Source organism: Muntiacus reevesi, chromosome 19, assembly GCF_963930625.1.
Source record: "Muntiacus reevesi chromosome 19, mMunRee1.1, whole genome shotgun sequence".
Taxonomy (NCBI): domain Eukaryota; kingdom Metazoa; phylum Chordata; class Mammalia; order Artiodactyla; family Cervidae; genus Muntiacus; species Muntiacus reevesi.
Genome location: NC_089267.1, coordinates 18,789,738 through 18,809,577, shown reverse-complemented (window position 1 = coordinate 18,809,577; position 19,840 = coordinate 18,789,738). Strand labels below are relative to the sequence as shown.

Genomic DNA, 19,840 nt, shown 5'->3' with positions numbered 1-19,840 from the left:
ATGTAACTGTCAATACATTATGACAATCTGAGTTCATTGGACTTGGTTTTTCTTGGTTTTGGGGGGCTTCTTTTTCTCAGTTTTAATATTTTTATTGAAGCATAGTTGATTTACAATCTTGTATTCATTTCTGTTGTGCAGCAAAGTGACTCAGTTATACATACACATACTTTTTTATATTATTTTCCATTATGGTTTCTCATTGGAAATTTAATATAGTTCCCTGTGCTATACAGTAGGACCTTGTTGCTTATCCACTCTATATATAAAAGCTTACATCTGCGAACCCCAACCTCTCACTCCATCTCCGCCAAACTCCTCCCTCTTGGTAACCAGCAGTCTATTCTCTATCGGACTGTTATTTTTAAGAGATGAAGTTATATACATCATATTTTCTTTGCGAAAATGTTTAAGAAATTTTGACATCAAAAGGTTCAGTTCAGTTCAGTTGCTCAGTCATGTCTGACTCTTCTTTAAAAGTTGCTACAAAGAATATATAGTGATTGAGTGCTGAGTGAAAGTGGCTCAGTCTTGTCCGAATCTGCAACTGCATGGACTATACAGTCCTTGGAATTCTCTAAGCCAGAATACTGGAGTAGGTAGCCTTTCCCTTCTCCAGGGGATCTTCCCAACCCAGGGGTTGAAACCAGGTCTGCCGCATTGCAGGCAGATTCTGTATCAGCTGAGCCACAAGGGAAGCCCAAGAATACTGGAGTGGGTAGCCTATCCCTTCTCCAGCAGATCTTCCTGACTCAGAAATTGAACCAGAGTCTCCTGCATTGCAGGCAGATTATTTACCAACTGAGCTATCAGGAAAGCCCCCAAAGAATATATAGTTGTTATCTACATAAAAAACTATCCTAAGAAGCCATTTCTCAGAAATTACAGATGGCTAATGCTTAGTCAATTTCATTTTGCTTTTCAGAATAGATATATTGGTCCTATTTTAAAACAACTCAAATCAGTAAATTCTATGCATCATTATGAAAAATGTATTTTAAAAAAAGGTCAACTTAACAAAGGACTGAGCAATACCATAGAAGACCTAGCCAGCTGCGGACTGGCCCATCCCCCACTGGAGTCAGGCGGGAGGCAAGCGCCAGCCAGAGCAGGAAAGGGGCAAACACACCCCAGAGACAGCATCCCCTACCAAACTGCAAACAGGCTTCCAGTTTCTAGTCAAAGACTTCCTGAGATTCTGGATGGCTGACATCTGCCGGGAGGGTCGCAGCCAGGGATCGGCTCCCCAGAAAAGACACAAGGCGCACCAGACCGGGCACGCCTGGAGTGTGAGGCGGGACGGGGAGGGGAGAAGTCATGCTGCACCTGGAGAGTGCACTCATCAAGCTCCTGGTTCCCTGAGCTGCTCTGACCGAGGAAGGCACAAAATGCAGGCCTAACCGAGTCTGCGCGTTTGTGGAGTACCCGAGAACCTGAACCTGAGCGGCTTAGGCCTGGGAAGTGCACGCAACTCGGGGCCTGCTCCCTGTAGAACAACCTGGAGCCTGAGCAGTGTAGACGGGGAAAGCACACACGCCATGCATGGGGGCAAACCCTGTGTGGCCGGAACACTGCGAGTGCTCCCCACACACGCCAGTGACATTTGTCTGCAGCGCCCCTCCCTCCCCGCAGCACGACTGAACAAGTGAACCTAAACAAGAGACCACCTCCGCCCGCGTGTGTCAGGGTAGAAATTAGACACTGAAGAGACCTGCCAACAGAAGCCAAATAAACAAAGGGAACCGCTTTAGAAGTGACAAGTGCAACAGCTTAAAATCCCTGTAGTTAACACCAACTACACTGGAAGGGGCCTATAGATAGCGAGAAGTGTAAGCTGGAACAAGGAACTATCTGAAACTGAACTGAACCCACACTGCCCGCAACAGCTCCAGAGAAATTCCTAGATATATTTTTACTATTATTATTTTTTAATTAAAATTTTTTCTTCTTTTTTAAGTTCTCTATTACTCCTTTAATTTTCATTTTCATAACCCACTATTACCTTGCAAAAAAAAAAAGACCCTATTTTTAAAGTGAACTTCACATATATTGCTTATACTTTTTGTGTTTTTTTTAATATTGTATTTTTAAGAGTCTAACCTCTACTCTAGATTTTTAATCTTTGTTTTTTAGTATTTGATATCAATTTTGTACATTTAAGAATCCAATCTTCAGTACCCATTTTTACTCAGGAGTGTGATTACTAGTTTGATCACTCTCTCCCCCTTTTGACTCTCCTTTTTCTCCCCTAGATCACCTCTATTTCCTCCCTCCCCCTTCTCTTCTCAACCCAATTCCGTGAATCTCTGTGGGTGTTCTGGGCTGAGGAGAACACTTAGGGAACAGAGTACTGCCTAGATCTGTCTCTCTTCTCTTGATTCCCCCTTTTTTCTCCTCCTGCTCACATCTACCTCTTTCCTCCCTCTTCTCTTCTTCATGTAACTCTGTGAACCTCTCTGGGTGTCCCTCACAGTGGAGAATCTTTTCACCTTAACCTAGAAGTTTTATTATCAGTGCTGTATGGATGGAGAAGTCTTCAGGCTACTGGAAGAATAAGACTGAAATCCAGAGGCAGGAGGCTTAAGCCCAAAACCTGAGAACACCAGAGAACTCCTGACTCCAGGGAATATTAATTAATAAGAGATCATCTAAAAGCCTCCACACCTACACTGAAACCAACCACCACCCAAGAGCCAATAAGTTCCAGAGCAAGACATACCATGCAAATTCTCCAGCAACACAGGAACATAGCTCTGAGCGTCAATATACAGACTGCCCAAAGTCACACCAAACCCACAGACATCTCATAATTCACTACTGGACACTCCATTGCACTCCAGAGAGAAGAAATCCAGCACCACCCACTAGAACACTGATGCAAGCTTCCCTAACCAGGAAACCTTGACAAGCCAATCACCCAACCCCACCCACTGGGAGGAACCTCCACAATAAAGAGGAACCACAAACTGCAAGAATACAGAAAGGCCACTCCAAACACAGCAATCTAAACAAGATGAAGAGGCAGAGAAATACTCAGCAGGTAAAGGAACATGAAAAATGCCCACCAAACCTAACAAAAGAGGAGAAGATAGGGAACCTACCTGAAAAAGAATTTAGAATAATGATAATAAAAATGATCCAAAATCTTGAAAATGAAATGAAGTTACAGATAAATCACCTGGAGACAAAGATTGAGAAGATGCAAGAAATGTTTAACAAGGACCTAGAAGAAATTTTAAAAAGTCAATTAATAATGAATAATGCAATAAATGAGATCAAAAAACATCTGGGGGGAGCCAACAGTAGAGTAACGGAGGCAGAAGATAGGATAAGCGAGGTAGAAGATAAAATGGTGGAAATAAATGAAGCAGAGAGGAAAACAGAATCAAAAGAAATGAGGACAACTTCAGGGGCATCTGGGACAATGTGAAACGCCCCAACATTCGAATCATAGGAGTCCCAGAAGAAGAAGACAAAAAGAAAGGCCATGAGAAAATACTCGAGGAGATAATAGTTGAAAACTTCCCTAAAATGGGGAAGGAAATAGTCACACAAGTCCAAGAAACCCAGACAGTCCCAAACAGGATAAATCCAAGGCAAAATACCCAAAAACATATATTAGTCAAATTAACAAAGATCAAACACAAAGAACAAATATTAAAAGCAGCAAGAGAGAAACAATAAATAACACACAAGGGGATTCCATAAGGATAACAGCTGATCTTTCAATAGAAACTCTTCAGGCCAGAAGGGAATGGCAGGACATACTTAAAGTAATGAAAGAGAATAACCTACAACCCAGATTACTGTATCCAGCAAGGATCTCATTCAGATATGAAGGAGAATTCAAAAGCTTTACAGACAAGCAAAAGCTGAGAGAATTCAGCACCACCAAACCAGCTCTTCAACAAATCCTAAAGGATCTTCTCTAGACAGGAAACACAGAAAAGATGTATAAACTCGAACTCAAAACAACAAAGTAAATGGAAACAGGACCATACTTATCAATAATTACCTTAAATATAAATGGGTTGAATGCCCCAACCAAAAGACAAAGACTGGCTGAATGGATACAAAAACAAGACCTCTATATATGCTGTCTACAAGAGACCCACCTCAAAACAAGGGACACATACAGACTGAAAGTGAAGGGCTGGAAAAAAATATTTCACACAAATGGAGACCAATAGAAAGCAGGAGTCGCAATACTCATATCAGATAAAATAGACTTTAAAATAAAGGCTGTGAAAAGAGACAAAGAAGGATACTACATAATGATCAAAGGATCAATCCAATAAGAAGATATAACAATTATAAATATATATGCACCCAACATAGGAGCACCGCAATATGTAAGGCAAATGCTAAAAAGTATGAAAGGGGAAATTAAAAATAACACAATAATAGTGGGAGACTTTAATACCCCACTCACACCTATGGATAGATCAACTAAACAGAAAATTAACAAGGAAACACAAACTTTAAATGACACAATGGACCAGCTAGACATAATTGATATCTATAGGACATTTCACCCCAAAACAATCAATTTCACCTTTTTCTCAAGTGCATATGGAACCTTCTCCAAAACAGATCACATCCTGGGTCATAAATCTAGCCTTGGTAAATTCAAAAATATTGAAATCATTCCAGTCATCTTTTCTGACCACAATGCAGTAAGATTAGATCTCAATTACAGGGGAAAAAACTATTAAAATTCCAACATATGGAGGCTAAATAACACGCTTCTGGATAACCAACAAATCATAGAAGAAATCAAAATATGCATAGAAATGAATGAAAATGAAAACACAACAACCCAAAACCTATGGGACACTTTAAAAGCAGTCCTAAGGGGAAGGTTCATAGCAATATAGGCTTACCTCAAGAAACAAGAAAAAAGTCAAATAAATAACCTAACTCTTCACCTAAAGCAACTAGAGAAGGAAGAAATGAAGAACCCCAGGGTTAGAAGAAGGAAAGAAATCTTAAAAATTACAGCAGAAGTAAATGCAAAAGAAACAAAAGAGACCATAGCAAAAATCAATAAAACCAAAAGCTTGTTCTTTGAAAAGGTAAATAAAATTGACAAACTGTTAGCCAGGCTCATCAAGAAACAAAGGGAGAAGAATCAAATCAACAAAATTAGAAATGAAAATGGAGAGATCACAACAGACAACACAGAAATACAAAGGATCATAAGAGACTACTACCAGCAGCACCAATAAAATGAACAAGTTGGAAGAAATGGACAAATTCTGAGAAAAGTGTAACTTTCCAAAACTGAACCAGGAATAAATAGAAGATCTTAACAGATCCATCACAAGCATGGAAATCAAAACTGTAATCAGAAATCTTCCAGCAAACAGAAGTCAAGGTCCAGATGGCTTCACAGCTGAATTCTACCAAAAATTTAGAGAAGAGCTAACATCTATCTTACTCAAACTCTTCCAGAAAATTGCAGAAGAAGGTAAACTTCCAAACTCATTCTATGATGCCACAATCACCCTAATACCAAAACCAAAGATGCCACAAGAAAAGAAAACTATAGGCCAATATCACAGATGAACATAGATGCAAAAATCCTTAACAAAATTCTAGCAAACAGAATCCAACAACATATTAAAAAGATCATACATCATGACCAAGTGGACTTTATCCCAGGAATGCAAGGATTCTTTAATATCCACAAATCAATCAATGTAATACACCACATTAACAAATTGAAAGATAAAAATCATATGATTATCTCAATAGATGCAGAAAAAGCCTTTGACAAAATTCAGCATCCTTTTATGATAAAAACTCTCCAGAAAGCAGGAATAGAAGGAACATACCTCAACATAATAAAAGCTATATATGACAAACCCACAGCAAACCTTATCCTCAATGGTGGAAAATCGAAAGCATTTCCCCCAAAGTCAGGAACAAGGAAAGGGGGACCACTCTCACCACTATTACTCAACATAGTTTTCGAAATTTTGGCCACAGCAAACAGAGCAGAAAAAGAAATAAAAGGAATCCAGATAGGAAAAGAAGAAGTAAAACTCTCACTGTTTGCAGATAACATGATCCTATACATAGAAAACCTTAAAGACTGCAACAGAAAATTACTAGAGCTAATCAGTGAATATAGTAAAGTTGCAGGATATAAAATTAACACACAGAAATCTCTTGCATTCCTATACACTAACAATGAGAAAACAGGGAGAAATTAAGGAAACAATACCATTTACCATTGCAACAAAAAGAATAAAATACTTAGGAATATATCTACCTAAAGAAACAAAAGACCTATATATAGAAAACTATAAGACACTGATGAAAGAAATCAAAGAGGACACAAACAGATGGAGAAAATACTGTGTTCATGGATTGGAAGAATCAATATAGTAAAAATGAGTATAATACCAAAAGCAATGTATAGATTCAATGCAATCCCTATCAAGCTACCAACGATATTTTTCACAGAACTAGAACAAATAATTTCACAATTTGTATGGAAATACAAAAAACCTCGAGTAGCCAAAGTAATCTTGAGAAAGAAGAATGGAACTGGAGGAATCAACCTGCCTGACTTCAGGCTCTAATACAAAGCCACAGTCATTAAGACAGTGTGGTACTGGCACAAAGACAGAAATATAGATCAATGGAACAGAATAGAAGGCCCAGAGATAAATCTATGTACCTATGGACACCTTATCTTCGACAAAGGAGGTAAGGATATACAATGGAGAAAAGACACCTCCTTAACAAGTGGTGCTGGGAAAACTGGTCAACCACTTGTAAAAGAATGAAACTAGAACACTTCCTAACACCATACACAAAAATAAACTCAAAATGGATTAAAGATCTAAATGTAAGACCAGAAACTATAAAACTCCTAGAGGAGAACATAGGCAAAACACTCTCCAACATAAATCACAGCAAGATCCTCTATGACCCACCTCCCAGAATATTGGAAATAAAAGCAAAAATAAACAAGGTGAAAAGACAGCCCTCAGATTGAGAGAAAATAATAGCAAACGGAGCAACAGACAAAGAATTAATCTCAAAAATATACAAGCAACTCCTGAAGCTCAATTCCAGAAAAATAAATGACCCAATCAAAAAATGGGTCAAAGAACTAAACAGACATTTCTCCAAAGAAGACATACAGATGGCTAACAAACACGTGAAAAGATGCTCAGCATCACTCATTATCAGAGAAATACAAATCAAAACCACGATGAGGTACCATTTCACGCCAGTCAAGATGGCTGCTATCCAAAAGTCTACAAGCAATAAATGCTGGAGAGGGTGTGGAGAAAAGGGAACACTCTAACACTGTTGGTGGGAATGCAAACTAGTACAGCCGCTATGGAGAACAATGTGGAGATTCCTTTAAAAAGTGGAAATAGAACTGCCATATGACCCAGCAATCCCACTCCTGGGCATACACACCGAGGAAACCAGATCTGAAAGAGACACGTGCACCCCAATGTTCATCGCAGCACTGTTTATAATAGCCAGGACATGGAAGCAACCGAGAGGCCCATCAGCAGATGAATGGATAAGAAAGCTATGGTACATATACACAATGGACTAATACTCAGCTATTAAAAAGAATACATTTGAATCAGTTCTAATGAGGTGGATAAAACTGGAGCCCATTATACAGAGTGAAGTAAGCCAGAAAGAAAAACACCAATACAGTATACTAACGCATATATATGGAATTTAGAAAGATGGTAACGATAACCCTATATGCAAGACAGAAAAAGAGTCACAGATGTATAGAACAGACTTTTGGACTCTGTGGGAGAAGGCGGGGTGGGGGGGGGGGGATGATCTGAGAGAATAGCATTGAAGCATGTATATTATCAAGTGTGAAACAGATCACCAGCCCAGGCTGGATGCATGAGACAAGTGCTCAGGGCTGGGGCACTAGGATGACCCAGAGGGATGGGATGGAGAAGGAGGTGGGAGGGGAGGTTCAGGATGGGGAACACATGTAAATCCATGGCTGATTCATATCAATGTATGGCAAAAACCACTACAATATTGTAAAGTAACTAGCCTCCAACTAATATAAATAAATGAAAAAATAAAGAAAGAAAATAAAAGAAAACAAGCAAAAAAATTTTTAAAGGTCAACTTAAGACTTAAATATTCTGACTTAGAATAAATTTGAGGACTTATTCATAGAGCAATATTACAGAGTCACTTTTCAAACTTTTGTATAAAGCACCAAGAGTAAGAAAAAGCACCAAATTCAAAACATTTCAATACTACAATGGTTTTCATAGCATATTGTCAAACTTTCTCTTGCTATTATTCCTAATAATTTTTCAATAATTTTTTATCAAACACCAAACATCCAGCCAGGCATTGTTTCAGGTACTGAGAGTTCAGCATTGAGCCAACAGATAAAATCCCTGACCTCACAAAATTTACCTTCCAATGCAAGAAGATCAACAATACAAAAGTTATATAATATAAGTAAGATAATAAGTTAGATCATGTTCACCTTTCTAGAGGAAAAGAAAGAGATGAAAGGGAGTCTTGGCAGGAACAATGGGATTCACTATTTATTAAAGAAGCTGGCCAGGGAAGACTTTCATGAGAAAATGATATTTGAGTGGTGACCTAACAGAGTCCCTTGTTTGAGAATGTCAACTTTAAAAACAAACAAAAAAAGCATAATTTGAGAGTTGTGCTTTATTTGGGGCAAAATGAGGACTATAGTCCAGGAGACAGAACCTCAGATAGCTCTGAGAAACTGCTCCAAAGAGGCAGTAGGAGAAGGTCAGTATATAAGTGGTTTTGGTGAAGGGGGAGTACACACAATCAAGCACATAATTTTTCAGATTTCTGCTAGTCACAATGAGCAGTCACCACCATGAAGGATCTTAGTGCTTCACAGATACAAGGAGATACAAGAATTGGGCTCATAAAATCAGCTCCTGAAAATATCCAACTATAGGAACTCCTGTTCTGCCAGTTATTCTCAAGCACAGAGTGCTTCCCTTCTGCTCTCCACCCTGAACTTCTTTCAGGAGATAGTGAAAATCAGCACTAAAGCAGCAGATGATTTAATCCTTGTAGAGGTATATGGCAAGTGCGAATTTGTAGTTGACAAGAATCAACCAGGAGCATTTCCTGAAGAGTGGATGGGCAGTGAGGTGTGCAATGCAGTGAGATCAGGTGAATCCCTATAGACCTTGATTAGGAATTTCACTTTTCCACTGAGTTGAATGGGAAACACTGATGTCTTTTGAGACTAGAAGAAATATTATATGACTCACGTTTCAAAGGATCACCCCTGCCTATGGCAAGGATAGGACAGAAGCAGGGACAGTGGTTAGGAGGCTGTGGCCAAAATCCAGGTGAGAAGTGTTAGTGCTCTGGACTAGGATCAAGGGTAATAGCAGTAGAAGTGGTGGTCAGATTTTGTACATGTTGTGTAGACAAAGTCAGGATAGTCTGCTTTGGAATTAAATGTGGGAAAGCAGAGAAGGGGAAAGAGAAATCAAAGACTCCCAAGATACAAAGGAAAACCCTTATTTATTTCAATAATCAGCATTATTTAATCTTCAATGCTGGGAAATTCTGAAGGCAAAAGGAGAAAAGGGCAGAAGAAGATAAGATGATTAGATAGCATCACTGACTCAATGGACATGAATTTGAGCAAACTCCAAGAGACACTGAAGCACAGGGAAACCTGGCGTGTTGCAGTCCATGGAGTCACAAAGAGTCAGATATGACTTAGCAACTGAACAACAACAAAAAATCTTCAATTAAAGTGTAAGCATATCAAAATTCGGTGTCAATTTTCTCTATAAACAGGTGGAAATCACCTACACTTTGTGAATGGTTATTTCTTATTCCTTTTTGCAGTGTTGAATGTTGTATTCTAAGTTGAATGACAATGAAAGTAAAAGTGAAAGTCACTCAGAGATGTCTGACTCTTTGTGACCCCATGGAGTCCATGGAATTCTCCAGGCCAGAATACTGGAGTGGGTAGCCATTCCCTTCTCCAGGGGATCTTCCCGACCAGGAATCAAACCAGGGTCTCCTGCATTGCACATGGATTCTTTACCAGCTGAGCTGAAGCCCATATGATTCTTGAAATCTAGAGTTTCTTTCAAAGCCATCATTCTCCTGCCAAAATCAAATTCTTGTTTTTCATGGACAATTACTCTGAATTTCTACTCATTAAAAATGAATCTTCATTTCAAGCCGGACAGTACCTCAAGGGCTAACTCTGCACCTGTCCACTGCTTTGTTAGCTTGCAGTTCACTTCTAAATGCCTTTGAATGAGGTCTGTATCTCAGCAGGGAAGACTATTCCGGCCCTTAGCTTAGTGTTAAGGCATAACACTTAGCCACTGTTCTCACTCGTGGGAAGAGCCGAGCTACCACTCTTGGGATGAGAGCTCCTGTTCTCATCAATGTGACAGCTGAGCTGGGTTAAACAACAGTTACTGACAAGAGAAACTTACCCTGGCCAGAGCACACCACAGCTTTCCCTGAGTCTACACAAACTCCACTACAACCCAAACTCGAAGAAATTAACCAGTGGGAACACAGGGCTTTTTCTGTGTTTTCATGTTTTTCTTCTTTTACCTTCTTTCGAAGGATGACATACACACACAAAAAGCACATAAATGAGTGTTCTACTCAGAACACTGAGTTCAATATATAATTGAACTTATACAACCAGCACTCAGAACAAGAAACTGTTACAGCATCCCATACTTCTCAGGAGGCCCCCTTCTGATTAACCACCATATGACACCTACTGACTCCTAACACCACAGATGAGTTGTATCTGTCTTTGCACATTATATAAATGGAATCATACAGTATGTACTCATTCAAATCTAGCTTTTTTAAGTCAAACTGTTTGTGAGGTGAATACACATTGTTCCATTAAATTTGCTGGTAATCCATTTTCACTACAGAACAATATCCTATGGTAATGTTTCCATCCTCTGGCTGGTGTGCATCTAATAGTGTGAAGCACTATGAACATTCTTGAACTTATCTTTTGTAAATTTCTGTTGGTATATACATAGGAGTGGACTGCTGGGTCATAACAATCAGTTGGATAATGCCCAACTATTTTTTAAATGATTGTAACAATATTCCCAACAGCAATATATGAGAGATGGATTGCTCTATATCCCTGGCCCCACTTGGTTCTGAGGAGTACGTTTCATGTTAGCCAGAATGGTGTGTTTAATGGTATCACATTGTATTTGTGACGAGATGGCTGGATGGCATCACTAATGCAATGGACACGAACTTGGGCAAACTCTGGCAGATGGTGAGAGACAGGGAAGTCTAGCGCTGTAGTCCATGGGGTCACAAAGAGTTGGACATGACTGGGCGACTAAACAACAATATTGTGTTTTTAATTTGTGTGTCCTGATGACTAAAGAAATTGAGCAATTCACCCTACGTTTTTCAGTCATTTGGGTATATTCTTTCATGAAGTGACTTATTAAGACTTTCACCCATATTCCTAATAAGGATGTCTTTTTTTTCTTTTGATTGTAACAGTACTCTATATTTCTGAACATAAATTTCCATTAAGTTTCTCCAAGTGTGTTAAAGTACTTTTGAGGCCTTTTGATGAATAAATTCTTTTTTAGTTGTTTGTTTGTTTGTGTTTTTTTGGTCACACTGCACAGCTTGTGGGACCTTAGATCCTGGCCCAGCAACTGAACCCACACCCTTGTCAGTGAAAGCACAGAGTCCTAACCACTGGACCACCAAGAATTCCCAATAAATTCTTAATGAAATTAAACTAATGAAATTCAGTTTCAACAACTTATTTTAATGTTAGCATTTCTGAGTTTTTGTTTTGTTTTCTTCTAGTTAAGAAACCTTTGCACAAGATCATAAAGACATTCATCTGTCCTCCCAAGAGCTTTATCATATTCTTTCTCACAACTAGATTTGCAATTTTCTGAAATTGACATTTGTGTTTTGCAAGTTAACATAATTATTTTCTGTTGTATCCAAAACAGCATCATTTACTGAAAAGTCCATCTGTCCTCTCTGAATTGCAATCACCTTTGTCCCGAATCAAATAACCAACAGGTCTGTTTCTGTACATTTTATTCTGTTCCATTTGTCTACATGTCCACCTACACCAATACACTGTGGTAATTCCTACAACCTTGTAACACATTTTGCCTATAACACATGTGACTATTAATTCCTCTAGCTTTATTCTTCTTCAAGATTGTAAGGCCAAGAATACCCTAGGCAATAATTAAAATACTATGCTCTTCTGTTTGGGTGGGTCTCCTTTAATTTCTCTAAATATTCTGTGGCTTTTCTGCTTAAAGTTTTTATACACACATCACTCCATTTCACCCTAGGTGTTTGATTTTTGATGTTTTTAAAAATATTACCAACTTCTGAATTAATTACATTTCAAATTAATTTCAAACATTTCTATCATTATCAAATTTTAAGTATCAATTTCTGTGGTTGGAATACAAAAATACAATCAATTGTATTGACAATCAACATACAAAAATACAACTGTATATTGACCTTGTTTCCAGGGACCTTGGTAAATTTGTTTAATTCTAATAATCTTCCTATAGATTCTACTGATCTTTCTTATAAACAAGTCATGTTATCTATGGATAAGTTTTATTTCTTCCTTTTCAATCCATGTAACTGTCATGTGTCTTGCCTTTAAATATGAGTATCCTATTGCAGTCTTGATTTCAAGGGGAAAATTGTCAAAATTTCACTTGGAAATTTTATCCACAGGCTTTTTATAGCTATTTTTGTAGATATAAGATAAACCTATTTTTTATCAGATGAAATCTTGTTTATAAAACAAAGATAAAGTTACTCTTTACCAAGTTAATATAGTAGAATTCCCTTTCACATTTGTAGGTTGTTAAGATATTTGAACCATGAATGAATATTGACTTTTAATAAATCAATTTTTCTGTATTAGCAAGACAATAAGATTATTTTTGCCATTTTCTGTTCAGGTGGGGAATTGCATCAACCCCTCTGTGAATGTGGTCTCAAATACCCCTTGCTCATTTGAAATAAACCCTCACATTGGCCTTTCCAATTGCTGGATTTGATTTTTCAGTGTTCTGTTTCTCATTTTCCCATCTTTGTTCATAAGAAAAATGTGTCTAGATTTTTGTTTTATATACAGCCCTAAATAGGTATGATACAAAGATCAAGCTGGTTATATAAACGGAATCTGTAAGTTTTCCCTCTTGTTCTACTGTCTGCAAAACTTTGCTTAAATTGTGTTTTACAACACTGTAAATCAACTATACTTCAATATAAAGAAAAAAAAAGTGCTGTGTTTTAATGAATTCCCCAGTAAAGCCATAAGGGCCTAGGGCCTGCTTGTATTTGCTTGATAAAAATGGATTCAATTTCTTTGATACCTGACTATTCTGGTTTTCTAATTCCTCTGATTAATTTTGAAAAATTTGTATTTTCCCAGGTATTTGTCCATTTCATCCAAAATTTATTTGTAAAATTATTCATAATATCTTTTCATTGCCTTTCTAATGTCTGTAGACTCTGTCATCATTCTTAATTATACCTAGCATTTGTCACTTTGTTTGATCCATTTTTTTCATTAGTCTTGTTAAAGCTTTATCAAGTGTATTACTCAAATAGTCTTGTTAAAAGCTTATCAAGTATATTAGTCTCTTCAAAGATCTGAAGTTTATTAAATATATCTATTGCACATTTTCTGTTTCATTGATTTCCACTCTTTATTATTTAATTTCTTCTGTTTTTCTCTAGGTTTGATCTTTTTTCTGGAGATGGAAACTGAGATTAATTTTTTTGTTATTATTTTTGTTTCCTAAATAAATGTATCTACAACTATAAAGTTCCCTCTGAGCATGAGCTCAGCTGAATCGTTAAACTTTTGATAGGTAGTATCTTCATAACCATTCAGTTCAGTGTCTTCTCTAATTTTTGTTGCAATTTTTCTTTTACAACCCATGGCTATTTAAATATAAACTATTTAATTTGCAGGAAGTTGGGGCTTTTCTGGATGTCTTTTTTTTCCCCCCTCAAGTTCTAACTGAATATTACTATTGTCAGAGAACACATTCTAAATGAGTTCAAACTCTGAAATTTGTTAAGGTTATATTTATGTCCTAGCATCTGGTCATTTTTGACAAATGTTCTATATTCAGTTGAAAAGAATGATTTCTTGCATAGTTGGGTGCACAATGAGCACAATTTTACTAACTGTTCAGATCTTCCATACTACTGATGTTGTCTCCTTGCCTGATCAGCCTTTAAGAGAGAGGCCTAAGTCTCCCCCTGTGATTGCGGGGAGATTATTGTATGTCTTAGATTGATTTTAGATATTGTATGTCTATTTCCTTTGAATTTTGTTTCCTTTGCTTTATGTATTTTGAAGCTATGCTATTAAGGACATGACAGATTTAAGAATGTAACATCTTCTGGTCAATGAATCCCTTTAGCATTATGAAATATTCCTCTTTATTTTTAGTAACACTTCTTGCCTTAAAATTTTATTCAAAATTAGTATAACTATAGCAGCTTTCTTTTTCCATACTTTTCTAATTTTTGTGTCCTCATACTTATACATTTCTCTTTTTTTAATTTGGTATACTCTTTATTTTTACTATTTATTTGCTCCAGGTCTTAGCTGTGTCACATGAGATTGCTGACCTTGTGTGTGGCATGCAGGATTTTAGTTGCAGCATATGGGATCCAGTTCCCTGACCAAGGATTGAACCCGGGCTCCCTGCAACAGGAGCACATAGTCCTAGCCACTGGATCACCAGGGAAGTCCCTAAAGCACATCTCGTTTAAGCTGCACATTTATCACTGTCATTTTTTAATGAAGTTTTGAAAATCTCAGTCTTTTACTTGAATTATTTAATTCATCTGCATTTAATCTTTACAAAAATATCCGGAATTTTATCTGTCATCTTACTGTTTTCTATTGAGACACCTGTTTTTTGTACATGTATTCCTCTTTCTTGTGGTCTAATCAATATTTTTATTAATCTACACTTCCCTTTTTAATTTGCTGGATATATACTTTCACTATTATTTCAGTTGTTACTCTAGAGATTATAACATGTATCATTATTTTAGTGAAAATGTACTGCTGATAAATTCTCTCAAGTTCTATTTGTTTAAACTATTTATTTCACTTTAATTTTAAAGGAATGTTTTCACTGAGTAGAGAATTCTAGGTTGGCATCTCCAGCAATCTGAGAAGTCAATTCATCATGTATATGGGTGTACTTTTCTTTGAATATATCCCTCTTAGCGGTTCATGAAGCATCTTGAATTTGTGGGCTGATGTTACAAAAGTTTCATGAGAAATACTTTTAGATATTGTATCTAAGCAACTCATTCTCTCTTCTCCTTTATCAATCTTATGACAGATCTTTCGACCACATTGCAAATGTCTTTAATGCTCCTTTCTATTTTAGTCTATTTTTATCTCCCTGTCCTTCAGTTTAGACATTTTCTATTAACTTGCCTTCTAGTTCATTAATCGTATCATCTGCTAAGTTCAAAACACTTTTAAATACATCCATTGAGTTCTGTCAAAAAAATCTTTTTTGGTTCTACAATGCTTGCCACAGACATACACACACACATACACACTCACTCCAATTTTCTAAAATAATTCTATACCTTCTTGCCTTTTTCTTTTTTCTCTATGTTCCTAAACATGATAATCATAATGTCCTCATCTGCTAACTCCAATATCTGGATCACTTGTGTTTCTGCTTTCTATTGCTTTATTTTTCTCTTGGTTTTTGTTCAGTTGGTTCTGTCTCTTCATATACTTTGCAAAATTTTTTTTATTGAATGCTGATTGTTAAGAGGTTACAAGATGGTTGCTCCTTCAAAGAAAATCTATGACAAACCTAGACAGCATATTAAAAAGCAGAGACATTACTTTGCCAACAAAGGTCTGTCCAGTCAAAGCTGTGGTATTTCCAGTAGTCATGTACAAAAGTGAGAGTTGGACCATAAAGAAGGCTGAGCACCAAAGAAGTGATGCTTTCCAACTGCGGTGCTGGAGAAGACTCTTGAAAGTCCCTTGGACTGCAAGTAGATCCAACCAGTCCATCCTAAAGGAAATCTACCCTCAATATTCATTGGAAGGACTGATGCTAAATCTGGAGTTCCAATACTTTGGCCACCTGATGTGAAGAGCTGACTCACTGGAAAAGACCCTGATGCTGGGAAAGACTGAAGGTAAGAGGAGATGAGGGCAACAGAGGATGAGCTGTTTGGATGACATCACTGACTCAATGGACAGGAGTTTGAGCAAGATCTGAGAGACGCTGAAGGACAGGGAAGCCTGGCGTGCTGCAGTCCATGGGGTCACGAAGAGTCAGACAGGGGTGAGCAGCTGAACAGCAGCAACGAGAGGTTCCAAGTGATTAGAAGATGCCTCCCTGCTCTAGGCAGATAAAGCATAAGGTAAAGTACATTAAGTCAATAAGGAACTGAGAGGGGCAGAGGTGCATGAAGGTTTGGGAAGATATGATCTATTTCTGACTGCCTCTAAACAAAGACTTGATGCCACCGCTTTCAATGGAAAGTATGATGGGCCTTTGTCACTTCAGCCTCAAGTGACAGCTTGGCATTTCAGATCATCCTGCTTAGCTGCTATCGTACAGAGCCTTGGAATTTGGCAAGTATCTTGAGACAGAGACTATGTGTTTAAGACCCTTCAAGTTTCCAATTCTGTCCTTAAGTGAATGATTGAAAGTCGCTCAGTCACGTCCACCTCTTTGCAACTCCATGGACTATACAGTCCATGGAATTCTCCAGGCCAGAATACTGGAGTGGGTAGCCTTTCCCTTCTCCAGGGGATCTTCCCAACCCAGGGATTGAACCCAGGTCTCCCACATTGCAGATTCTTTACCAGTTGAGCCACAAGGGAAGCCCAAGAATACTGGAGTGGGTAGCCTATCCCTTCTCCAGCGGACCTTCCTGATCCAGGAATCGAACTGGGGTCTCCTGCATTGCATTGGAGAAGGAAATGGCAACCCACTCCAGTGTTCTTGCCTGGAGAATCCCAGGGACAGGGGAGCCTGGAGGGCTGCTGTCTATGGGGTCGCACAGAGTCAGACACGACTGAAGCGACTTAGCAGCTGCAGCAGCAGCACTGCAGGCAGATTCTTTACCAACTGAGCTATTTACAACCCCATGAAACAAAGTTTCTACACACCTGGATTCTCAGCTTCTCATTGAGACAAACTGGTGTCCCCAGGTAAAGAGCAGCTGCAGGTCAGTGTCCTTTCACCACTCATTTCAGCTCTTGCCACTCTCATCACTGTTCCTAGACCACTCTACCCCTACTGAAACCCCCAGGCCTCGGGTGGGTCTCTGTCTCCTAAGTACTTCAAAACTCAAGGATTTCTATTCTGCTTTCCAGTGGCTTCCAGCTTAACTGTTTCATATCAGGTTCAGAACTGAGTAGATAAACTGACTATGGTTCTTAGCCCCACTACAGTCTCCAACTCTACGGCTTCTCTGAGCAACAATCAGAAACCCTGCTGTTCGGATGGACCCGGAGCACATCATGCTCAGTGAAATAATTCAGACAGAGAAAGATAAACACTTACACGTGGAATCTAAAAGATACAACAAACTAGTGAATATAGCAAAAAAGGAACAGACTCATAGATACAGAGAATGAACTAGCGGTTACCAGAGGGGAGAGGGAACAGGAGAAGGGTAAGAGAGGAGTAAAGAGGTACAAACTACTATGTATAAAATAAATAAGCTACAAGGATATATTGTACAGCACAGGGAATATAGCCAATATTTTATAATTTCAAATGGCATATAATCTATAAAAATTCTGAATCACTGTGTTGTACACCTGAAGCTAATACTGTAAATCAACTATACCTCAATAAAAAATTAATTTAAAAAAACCTATGCTGTTCTGTTGCCAAGCAACTATTCCAGTTTATAACTTTCAAACAATGCTTTAACGCTTAAGTAAAAAGTATGACTACATTTTAAAAACATAGTCAAATTCAGATCACGGTAACCAATGTTCCAGAGCCCTTTCACTATGCACAGTATGGTAATGTTCATGTTCAATAAATTACGTTTACCTTTAATAGACTTTTCTTGACTAGGTATTCCAAACGATGTATTTTGGTGTTGAGTTTAACATGTAATGAATAAAGCTGAGAGATTTAATGTTGTCAAAAGACAAAAACAACCAATAAAACACAGCACTAACTGAAAGAGAAAGACATAAATATTGATTACTATAGAATTCCTAAAGATAAAGAAAAGTTGAATTATTATTAAACAAACAAAAAAAATCTCATTTTTAAAATCCGTTTAGTTATAGGGCCCTCTCTTTCTTAAAACCATCTTTGATTCCTAGAAGATGCCAAGTATCAAAAATTTTCTCTTTTGTGCATGAAAAGAAAACTAAAGATGTACCATGATTAACAATGAAGAGAGGCACAAATACACTCAAAGTCATCAAGAAATGATAAGCTGGCTGTGAAAGCTGTACTGTAACTGGAGGGTCATCAGCTAGAAAAATAACATGATGAAAGCATCAGTCAGGTTTGCTGCATCTCTTCCTTGTTCAGTAGAGGCTTTTAGTCTCCTCTTTCATCATCTCCAATCATGCAGAGTCCTAAGGAACAGGGTCTACATTCCAGGATCATACAAAGATGAGACCGCTAGATTTAATAAAGGGTAGAGGTGGGGACAATACCACCTCATGCGAAGAGTTGACTCATTGGAAAAGACCTTGATGCTGGGAGGGATTGGGGGCAGGAGGAGAAGGGGACGACAGAAGATGAGATGGCTGGATGGCATCACCGACTCAATGGACATGAGTTTGAGTAAACTCCAGGATTGGTGATGGAAGGGAGGCCTGGAGTGCTGCGATTCCTTGGGTCGCAAAGAGTCAGACATGACCGAGCGACTGAACTGAACTGAACTGAACTGAGGGGTGGGGATGGGGTTAGTGTTCACAGACACAAACTGATACAAATACAGTTTCCCGCTTCTTTTTTCCTCTACTTCTTCTCACTTCACTTTCATGGTTACCAACTGGAGGGTCACTTCATTTGTGTTTACCATAAGCTGCTTCAAATTTTTTGAATATATAATGTATATAAATATTTAAATAAGGTTTACACATGTAAATATATGTTCCAACCATACATCAGTTCTCTCCACTGCACCATGACATAGCATCATATGCTCATGCAAAAGCACCATTCACATTATAAATATAAACCCACAAGTGAGGGAGACACCCTGCAAACAAGAAGTGCACTCTGGGGCAAAGGCTATCGGCCCCTGTTTAACCACAGTTTGGAACACTGGCTATTTGAAAGGAAACAATGTCTGACATGACTTGAAAATGCTTGCAAAAAGCATTCTTTTCATGTAGTTACAAGTAGCTCAACCTAAAACACTGCCCTTTATTATGAAAACTATAAATATAAGGACTTAGAATGTTATTGAAGCCATTTGTAACCATCTCAAGTGTCTACATAGTATCCAGTGAGTCTACCGAACATTTACTGGAACAAACCTTAAATCTTCCTCTAAATTATGAAACAATCGCTACACCTTATACTATTAAACATAAACACACCTTATGCTATTAGAGAAGGAAAAGGCAACCCACTCCAGTATTCTCGCCTGGAAAATCCCATGGACAGAGGAGCCTGGCAGGTTACAGTCTATGCAGTTGCAAAGAGTTGAACATGACTTAGTGACTAAGCATGAACAAACACCCTATGCTATACTTTTATAGCAGCAGTAACTGCAGGTTATTTTTATGTAA

At 38.0% G+C, this 19,840-nt stretch overlaps 1 protein-coding gene across 1 annotated transcript in view; it reads right to left on the bottom strand.

Annotated features, from left to right (window-relative positions):
- BCKDHB (branched chain keto acid dehydrogenase E1 subunit beta) overlaps positions 1–19,840 on the bottom strand; it is a 257,499-nt gene that overhangs the window by 147,904 nt on the left and 89,755 nt on the right. The window lies entirely within an intron of this gene.